This window comes from Dunckerocampus dactyliophorus, unplaced genomic scaffold, assembly GCF_027744805.1.
Source record: "Dunckerocampus dactyliophorus isolate RoL2022-P2 unplaced genomic scaffold, RoL_Ddac_1.1 HiC_scaffold_24, whole genome shotgun sequence".
Taxonomy (NCBI): domain Eukaryota; kingdom Metazoa; phylum Chordata; class Actinopteri; order Syngnathiformes; family Syngnathidae; genus Dunckerocampus; species Dunckerocampus dactyliophorus.
The window spans coordinates 327501-337500 of NW_026559860.1; positions in this window are offsets into that span (position 1 = coordinate 327501).

The following is a 10000-nucleotide window of genomic DNA, read 5'->3' on the forward strand; positions in this document are numbered from 1 at the left end:
TGACGCGGCCCATCGCGGGCGCTCCTCGTCGGACACCTGCGTCACACAGCCTGGGTGCCAGCTGTGGAGTGACACTTGGAGAAAAAGAAGCACAAGTCACTCATATCAAAGTTCCCGTTCCCTTTTGTTTGTGTCACGCTTGGAAATGCTTGAGAGGTGACACTTTGTCAAATTTGCAGCTGGTGTCTCATGATCATCATCACCGCTGCTCATCAGCCTTCCTTGGATGCCTGCCATGCACGCGGCCCAACGGGGCACTCAGATGGGGTGGGCAGCCCGGACCGCCTTGCGCGGCCCAACACGGGCGCCCGGGGGACGCGGAAACCCGTTTTAGAAAATAACCTCCAGGGGTTTTCCAAGAGCGGCACAGCCCCAGCTCACGTCCGTGTTTCAGTGCGTCAAAAGCGGATTCAAAAGTGTGCTTTTCTCGGTACTTCCCCTGGAGGTCAGTGTTTCTAAAAACTGGGTTTCCGAAATCGTGCTGGAGGTGTTTTGGTCAACCAGGAAAAATGGCATTTACGGGAGAGGGTAAAGTATACCCCCCCCCCCCCTCTCGGCTGATTTACCCTCTCCCGTAAACGCGTTTTTTCCTGGTCGACCAAAACACTCATTGACTCCCATTCATTTGACACTTTGTCATTTTTTCAGCACTTTTTTCGCGCATTGGGTACTCCGCCCATTGACTCCCATTCATTTGACACTTTGTCGTTTTTCCAGACCTTTTTTCACGCATTGGGTACTCCGCCCATTCACTCCCATTCATTTGACACTTTGTCGTTTTTTCAGCACTTTTTTCGCGCATTGGGTACTCCGCCCCATTCACTCCCATTCATTTCACACTTAGAAAAATCATCCGAGCGGCTCTCCACGCATTTTATAGCCGCTTTGGGGCTCCAGCCGCCTCGGCCTTCATTTCTGACTAGGCTCGTGTGGACTTTGTCGTTTTTTCAGCACTTTTTTCGCGCATTGGGTACTCCGCCCCATTCACTCCCATTCATTTGACACTTAGAAAAATCATCCGAGCGGCTCTCCACGCATTTTATAGCCGCTTTGGGGCTCCAGCCGCCTCGGCCTTCATTTCTGACTAGGCTCGTGTGGACTTTGTCGTTTTTTCAGCACTTTTTTCGCGCATTGGGTACTCCGCCCCATTCACTCCCATTCATTTGACACTTTGAAAAATCATCCGAGCGGCTCTCCACGCATTTTATAGCCGCTTTGGGGCTCCAGCCGCCTCGGACTGCATTTCTGACTAGGCTCGTGTGGACTTTGTCGTTTTTTCAGCACTTTTTTTACACATTGGGTACTCTGCCCCATTCACTCCCATTCATTTGACACTTTGAAAAATCATCCGAGCGGCTCTCCACGCGTTTTATAGCCGCTTTGGGGCTCCAGCCGCCTCGGACTGCATTTCTGACTAGGCTCGTGTGGACTTTGTCGTTTTTTCAGCACTTTTTTCGCGCATTGGGTACTCCGCCCCATTCACTCCCATTCATTTGACACTTTGAAAAATCATCCGAGCGGCTCTCCATGCATTTTATAGCCGCTTTGGGGCTCCAGCCGCCTCGGACTGCATTTCTGACTAGGCTCGTGTGGACTTTGTCGTTTTTTCAGCACTTTTTTTACACATTGGGTACTCTGCCCCATTCACTCCCATTCATTTGACACTTTGAAAAATCATCCGAGCGGCTCTCCACGCGTTTTATAGCCGCTTTGGGGCTCCAGCCGCCTCGGACTGCATTTCTGACTAGGCTCGTGTGGACTTTGTCGTTTTTTCAGCACTTTTTTCGCGCATTGGGTACTCCGCCCCATTCACTCCCATTCATTTGACACTTTGAAAAATCATCCGAGCGGCTCTCCATGCATTTTATAGCCGCTTTGGGGCTCCAGCCGCCTCGGACTGCATTTCTGACTAGGCTCGTGTGGACTTTGTCGTTTTTTCAGCACTTTTTTTACACATTGGGTACTCTGCCCCATTCACTCCCATTCATTTGACACTTTGAAAAATCATCCGAGCGGCTCTCCACGCGTTTTATAGCCGCTTTCAGACTCCTGCCGCCTCGCCTGCACTTCCGCCTCGGTCCGTTAGGATTTAGGCCTTTTTTCAGCACTTTTTCTCCGTTCCTCTGGGGCGACAGCGGCTCTCCACGCATTTTATAGCCGTTTTCAGACTCCTGCCGCCTCGCCTGCACTTCCGCCTCGGTCCGTTAGGATTTAGGCCTTTTTTCAGCACTTTTTCTCCGTTCCTCCGGGGCGACAGCGGCTCTCCACGCATTTTATAGCCGTTTTCAGACTCCTGCCGCCTCGCCTGCACTTCCGCCTCGGTCCGTTAGGATTTAGGCCTTTTTTCAGCACTTTTTCTCCGTTCCTCCGGGGCGACAGCGGCTCTCCACGCATTTTATAGCCGTTTTCAGACTCCTGCCGCCTCGCCTGCACTTCCGCCTCGGTCCGTTAGGATTTAGGCCTTTTTTCAGCACTTTTTCTCCGTTCCTCCGGGGCGACAGCGGCTCTCCACGCATTTTATAGCCGTTTTCAGACTCCTGCCGCCTCGCCTGCACTTCCGCCTCGGTCCGTTAGGATTTAGGCCTTTTTTCAGCACTTTTTCTCCGTTTCTCCGGGGCGACAGCGGCTCTCCACGCATTTTATAGCCGTTTTCAGACTCCTGCCGCCTCGCCTGCACTTCCGCCTAGGTCCGTTAGGATTTAGGCCTTTTTTCAGCACTTTTTCTCCGTTTCTCCGGGGCGACAGCGGCTCTCCACGCTTTTTATAGCGGTTTTCAGACTCCTGCCGCCTCGCCTGCACTTCCGCCTAGGTCCGTTAGGACGTGGGCCTTTTTTCAGCACTTTTTCTCCGTTTCTCCAGGGCGACAGCGGCTCTCCACGCTTTTTATAGCCGCTTTGGGGCTCCAGCCGCCTCGGCCTGCATTTCTGACTAGGCTCGTGTGGACTTTTTCAGCACTTTTTTTTGTGCATTGGGTACTCTCGCCCATTGACTCCCATTCATTTGACACTTTGTCATATTTTCAGCACTTTTTTTGTGCATTGGGTACTCTCGCCCATTGACTCCCATTCATTTGACACTTTGTCATATTTTCAGCACTTTTTTGGCGCATTGGGTACTCTCGCCCATTGACTCCCATTCATTTGACACTTTGTCATATTTTCAGCACTTTTTTGGCGCATTGGGTACTCTCGCCCATTGACTTCAATGCATTTACTGCAACTCCTGCCTGTGTCCGCCAGAGGGCGTCTGGCTTAACAGCGGCTCTCCACGCTATTTCTATCCGCTTTGAGGCTCCAGGCAGCTCGGCCTGGGTTTCTGAATTTCTCCCTTGACACTTTGTTACTTTTTCACCTTTTTTCTCATTTCATCCAGGGACACAGCGGCTCTCCACAGACTTTCCCGCGGCCCCTGGGCTCCAGGACGCTCGGCATGGGTTTCTGAATTTCTCCCTTGACACTTTGCCATTTTTTCACCTTTTTTCTCATTTCATCCAGGGCAACAGCGGCTCTCACAGGCTTTAGAACCGCCCCTGGGCTCCAGGACCCTAGGCATGGGTTTCTGCCTAGCTCCCTTGACACTTTGCCATTTTTTCACCCTTTTTCTCATTTCATCCAGGGCAACAGCGGCTCTCCACAGACTTTGCAGCCGCCCCTGGGCTCCAGGACCCTAGGCATGGGTTTCTGCCTAGCTCCCTTGACACTTTGCCATTTTTTCACCCTTTTTCTCATTTCATCCAGGGACACAGCGGCTCTCACAGACTTTAGAACCGCCCCTGGGCTCCAGGACGCAAGGCATGGCTTACTCTCGCCCATTGACTTCAATGCATTTACTGCAACTCCTGCCTGTGTCCGCCAGAGGGCGTCTGGCTTAACAGCGGCTCTCCACGCTATTTCTATCCGCTTTGAGGCTCCAGGCAGCTCGGCCTGGGTTTCTGAATTTCTCCCTTGACACTTTGCCATTTTTTCACCTTTTTTCTCATTTCATCCAGGGACACAGCGGCTCTCCACAGACTTTGCAGCCGCCCCTGGGCTCCAGGCAGCTCGGCCTGGGTTTCTGAATTTCTCCCTTGACACTTTGCCATTTTTCCACCCTTTTTCTCATTTCATCCAGGGACACAGCGGCACTCCACAGACTTTGCAGCCGCCCCTGGGCTCCAGGCAGCTCGGCCTGAGTTTCTGAATTTCTCCCTTGACACTTTGCCATTTTTTCACCCTTTTTCTCATTTCATCCAGGGACACAGCGGCACTCCACAGACTTTACAGCCGCCCCTGGGCTCCAGGCAGCTCGGCCTGGGTTTCTGAATTTCTCCCTTGACACTTTGCCATTTTTCCACCCTTTTTCTCATTTCATCCAGGGACACAGCGGCACTCCACAGACTTTGCAGCCGCCCCTGGGCTCCAGGCAGCTCGGCCTGAGTTTCTGAATTTCTCCCTTGACACTTTGCCATTTTTTCACCCTTTTTCTCATTTCATCCAGGGACACAGCGGCACTCCACAGACTTTCCCGCGGCCCCTGGGCTCCAGGACCCTAGGCATGGGTTTCTGCCTAGCTCCCTTGACACTTTGCCATTTTTTCACCTTTTTTCTCATTTCATCCAGGGACACAGCGGCTCTCCACAGACTTTGCAGCCGCCCCCGGGCTCCAGGCAGCTCGGCCTGGGTTTCTGAATTTCTCCCTTGACACTTTGCCATTTTTTCACCTTTTTTCTCATTTCATCCAGGGACACAGCGGCTCTCCACAGACTTTGCAGCCGCCCCTGGGCTCCAGGCAGCTCGGCCTGGGTTTCTGAATTTCTCCCTTGACACTTTGCCATTTTTTCACCTTTTTTCTCATTTCATCCAGGGACACAGCGGCTCTCCACAGACTTTGCAGCCGCCCCTGGGCTCCAGGCAGCTCGGCCTGGGTTTCTGAATTTCTCCCTTGACACTTTGCCATTTTTTCACCTTTTTTCTCATTTCATCCAGGGACACAGCGGCTCTCCACAGACTTTGCAGCCGCCCCTGGGCTCCAGGCAGCTCGGCCTGGGTTTCTGAATTTCTCCCTTGACACTTTGTTACTCTTTCACCTTTTTTCTCATTTCATCCAGGGACACAGCGGCTCTCCACAGACTTTCCCGCGGCCCCTGGGCTCCAGGACCCTAGGCATGGGTTTCTGCCTAGCTCCCTTGACACTTTGCCATTTTTTCACCCTTTTTCTCATTTCATCCAGGGCAACAGCGGCTCTCCACAGACTTTCCCGCGGCCCCTGGGCTCCAGGACCCTAGGCATGGGTTTCTGCCTAGCTCCCTTGACACTTTGCCATTTTTCCACCCTTTTTCTCATTTCATCCAGGGACACAGCGGCTCTCCACAGACTTTACAGCCGCCCCTGGGCTCCAGGACCCTAGGCACGGGTTTCTGAATTTTTCCCTTGACACTTTGCCATTTTTTCACCCTTTTTCTCATTTCATCCAGGGACACAGCGGCTCTCCACAGACTTTCCCGCGGCCCCTGGGCTCCAGGACCCTAGGCATGGGTTTCTGCCTAGCTCCCTTGACACTTTGCCATTTTTTCACCTTTTTTCTCATTTCATCCAGGGCAACAGCGGCTCTCACAGACTTTAGAACCGCCACTGGGCTCCAGGACCCTAGGCATGGGTTTCTGCCTAGCTCCCTTGACACTTTGCCATTTTTTCACCTTTTTTCTCATTTCATCCAGGGACACAGCGGCTCTCCACAGACTTTCCCGCGGCCCCTGGGCTCCAGGACCCTAGGCATGGGTTTCTGAATTTCTCCCTTGACACTTTGCCATTTTTTCACCTTTTTTCTCATTTCATCCAGGGACACAGCGGCACTCCACAGACTTTACAGCCGCCCCTGGGCTCCAGGCAGCTCGGCCTGAGTTTCTGAATTTCTCCCTTGACACTTTGCCATTTTTTCACCTTTTTTCTCATTTCATCCAGGGACACAGCGGCTCTCCACAGACTTTGCAGCCGCCCCTGGGCTCCAGGCAGCTCGGCCTGGGTTTCTGAATTTCTCCCTTGACACTTTGCCATTTTTTCACCTTTTTTCTCATTTCATCCAGGGACACAGCGGCACTCCACAGACTTTACAGCCGCCCCTGGGCTCCAGGCAGCTCGGCCTGGGTTTCTGAATTTCTCCCTTGACACTTTGCCATTTTTTCACCTTTTTTCTCATTTCATCCAGGGACACAGCGGCTCTCCACAGACTTTGCAGCCGCCCCTGGGCTCCAGGCAGCTCGGCCTGGGTTTCTGAATTTCTCCCTTGACACTTTGCCATTTTTCCACCCTTTTTCTCATTTCATCCAGGGACACAGCGGCACTCCACAGACTTTGCAGCCGCCCCTGGGCTCCAGGCAGCTCGGCCTGGGTTTCTGAATTTCTCCCTTGACACTTTGCCATTTTTTCACCCTTTTTCTCATTTCATCCAGGGACACAGCGGCACTCCACAGACTTTACAGCCGCCCCTGGGCTCCAGGCAGCTCGGCCTGGGTTTCTGAATTTCTCCCTTGACACTTTGCCATTTTTTCACCTTTTTTCTCATTTCATCCAGGGACACAGCGGCTCTCCACAGACTTTGCAGCCGCCCCTGGGCTCCAGGCAGCTCGGCATGGGTTTCTGCCGAGCTCCCTTGACACTTTGCCATTTTTTCACCTTTTTTCTCATTTCATCCAGGGACACAGCGGCTCTCCACAGACTTTGCAGCCGCCCCTGGGCTCCAGGCAGCTCGGCCTGGGTTTCTGAATTTCTCCCTTGACACTTTGCCATTTTTTCACCTTTTTTCTCATTTCATCCAGGGACACAGCGGCTCTCCACAGACTTTGCAGCCGCCCCTGGGCTCCAGGCAGCTCGGCCTGGGTTTCTGAATTTCTCCCTTGACACTTTGCCATTTTTTCACCTTTTTTCTCATTTCATCCAGGGACACAGCGGCTCTCCACAGACTTTGCAGCCGCCCCTGGGCTCCAGGCAGCTCGGCCTGGGTTTCTGAATTTCTCCCTTGACACTTTGTTACTCTTTCACCTTTTTTCTCATTTCATCCAGGGACACAGCGGCTCTCCACAGACTTTCCCGCGGCCCCTGGGCTCCAGGACCCTAGGCATGGGTTTCTGCCTAGCTCCCTTGACACTTTGCCATTTTTTCACCCTTTTTCTCATTTCATCCAGGGCAACAGCGGCTCTCCACAGACTTTCCCGCGGCCCCTGGGCTCCAGGACCCTAGGCATGGGTTTCTGCCTAGCTCCCTTGACACTTTGCCATTTTTCCACCCTTTTTCTCATTTCATCCAGGGACACAGCGGCTCTCCACAGACTTTACAGCCGCCCCTGGGCTCCAGGACCCTAGGCACGGGTTTCTGAATTTTTCCCTTGACACTTTGCCATTTTTTCACCCTTTTTCTCATTTCATCCAGGGACACAGCGGCTCTCCACAGACTTTCCCGCGGCCCCTGGGCTCCAGGACCCTAGGCATGGGTTTCTGCCTAGCTCCCTTGACACTTTGCCATTTTTTCACCTTTTTTCTCATTTCATCCAGGGCAACAGCGGCTCTCACAGACTTTAGAACCGCCACTGGGCTCCAGGACCCTAGGCATGGGTTTCTGCCTAGCTCCCTTGACACTTTGCCATTTTTTCACCTTTTTTCTCATTTCATCCAGGGACACAGCGGCTCTCCACAGACTTTCCCGCGGCCCCTGGGCTCCAGGACCCTAGGCATGGGTTTCTGCCTAGCTCCCTTGACACTTTGCCATTTTTTCACCCTTTTTCTCATTTCATCCAGGGACACAGCGGCTCTCCACAGACTTTCCCGCGGCCCCTGGGCTCCAGGACCCTAGGCATGGGTTTCTGCCTAGCTCCCTTGACACTTTGCCATTTTTTCACCCTTTTTCTCATTTCATCCAGGGCAACAGCGGCTCTCCACAGACTTTCCCGCGGCCCCTGGGCTCCAGGACCCTAGGCATGGGTTTCTGCCTAGCTCCCTTGACACTTTGCCATTTTTCCACCCTTTTTCTCATTTCATCCAGGGACACAGCGGCTCTCCACAGACTTTACAGCCGCCCCTGGGCTCCAGGACCCTAGGCACGGGTTTCTGAATTTTTCCCTTGACACTTTGCCATTTTTTCACCCTTTTTCTCATTTCATCCAGGGACACAGCGGCTCTCCACAGACTTTCCCGCGGCCCCTGGGCTCCAGGACCGTAGGCATGGGTTTCTGCCTAGCTCCCTTGACACTTTGCCATTTTTTCACCTTTTTTCTCATTTCATCCAGGGACACAGCGGCTCTCCACAGACTTTACAGCCGCCCCTGGGCTCCAGGACCCTAGGCACGGGTTTCTGAATTTTTCCCTTGACACTTTGCCATTTTTTCACCCTTTTTCTCATTTCATCCAGGGACACAGCGGCTCTCCACAGACTTTCCCGCGGCCCCTGGGCTCCAGGACCCTAGGCATGGGTTTCTGCCTAGCTCCCTTGACACTTTGCCATTTTTTCACCTTTTTTCTCATTTCATCCAGGGCAACAGCGGCTCTCACAGACTTTAGAACCGCCACTGGGCTCCAGGACCCTAGGCATGGGTTTCTGCCTAGCTCCCTTGACACTTTGCCATTTTTTCACCTTTTTTCTCATTTCATCCAGGGACACAGCGGCTCTCCACAGACTTTCCCGCGGCCCCTGGGCTCCAGGACCCTAGGCATGGGTTTCTGAATTTCTCCCTTGACACTTTGCCATTTTTTCACCTTTTTTCTCATTTCATCCAGGGACACAGCGGCACTCCACAGACTTTACAGCCGCCCCTGGGCTCCAGGCAGCTCGGCCTGAGTTTCTGAATTTCTCCCTTGACACTTTGCCATTTTTTCACCTTTTTTCTCATTTCATCCAGGGACACAGCGGCTCTCCACAGACTTTGCAGCCGCCCCTGGGCTCCAGGCAGCTCGGCCTGGGTTTCTGAATTTCTCCCTTGACACTTTGCCATTTTTTCACCTTTTTTCTCATTTCATCCAGGGACACAGCGGCACTCCACAGACTTTACAGCCGCCCCTGGGCTCCAGGCAGCTCGGCCTGGGTTTCTGAATTTCTCCCTTGACACTTTGCCATTTTTTCACCTTTTTTCTCATTTCATCCAGGGACACAGCGGCTCTCCACAGACTTTGCAGCCGCCCCTGGGCTCCAGGCAGCTCGGCCTGGGTTTCTGAATTTCTCCCTTGACACTTTGCCATTTTTCCACCCTTTTTCTCATTTCATCCAGGGACACAGCGGCACTCCACAGACTTTGCAGCCGCCCCTGGGCTCCAGGCAGCTCGGCCTGGGTTTCTGAATTTCTCCCTTGACACTTTGCCATTTTTTCACCCTTTTTCTCATTTCATCCAGGGACACAGCGGCACTCCACAGACTTTACAGCCGCCCCTGGGCTCCAGGCAGCTCGGCCTGGGTTTCTGAATTTCTCCCTTGACACTTTGCCATTTTTTCACCTTTTTTCTCATTTCATCCAGGGACACAGCGGCTCTCCACAGACTTTGCAGCCGCCCCTGGGCTCCAGGCAGCTCGGCATGGGTTTCTGCCGAGCTCCCTTGACACTTTGCCATTTTTTCACCTTTTTTCTCATTTCATCCAGGGACACAGCGGCTCTCACAGACTTTAGAACCGCCCCTGGGCTCCAGGACCCTAGGCATGGGTTTCTGCCTAGCTCCCTTGACACTTTGCCATTTTTTCACCTTTTTTCTCATTTCATCCAGGGACACAGCGGCTCTCCACAGACTTTGCAGCCGCCCCTGGGCTCCAGGCAGCTCGGCCTGGGTTTCTGAATTTCTCCCTTGACACTTTGCCATTTTTTCACCTTTTTTCTCATTTCATCCAGGGACACAGCGGCTCTCCACAGACTTTGCAGCCGCCCCTGGGCTCCAGGCAGCTCGGCCTGGGTTTCTGAATTTCTCCCTTGACACTTTGCCATTTTTTCACCTTTTTTCTCATTTCATCCAGGGACACAGCGGCTCTCCACAGACTTTGCAGCCGCCCCT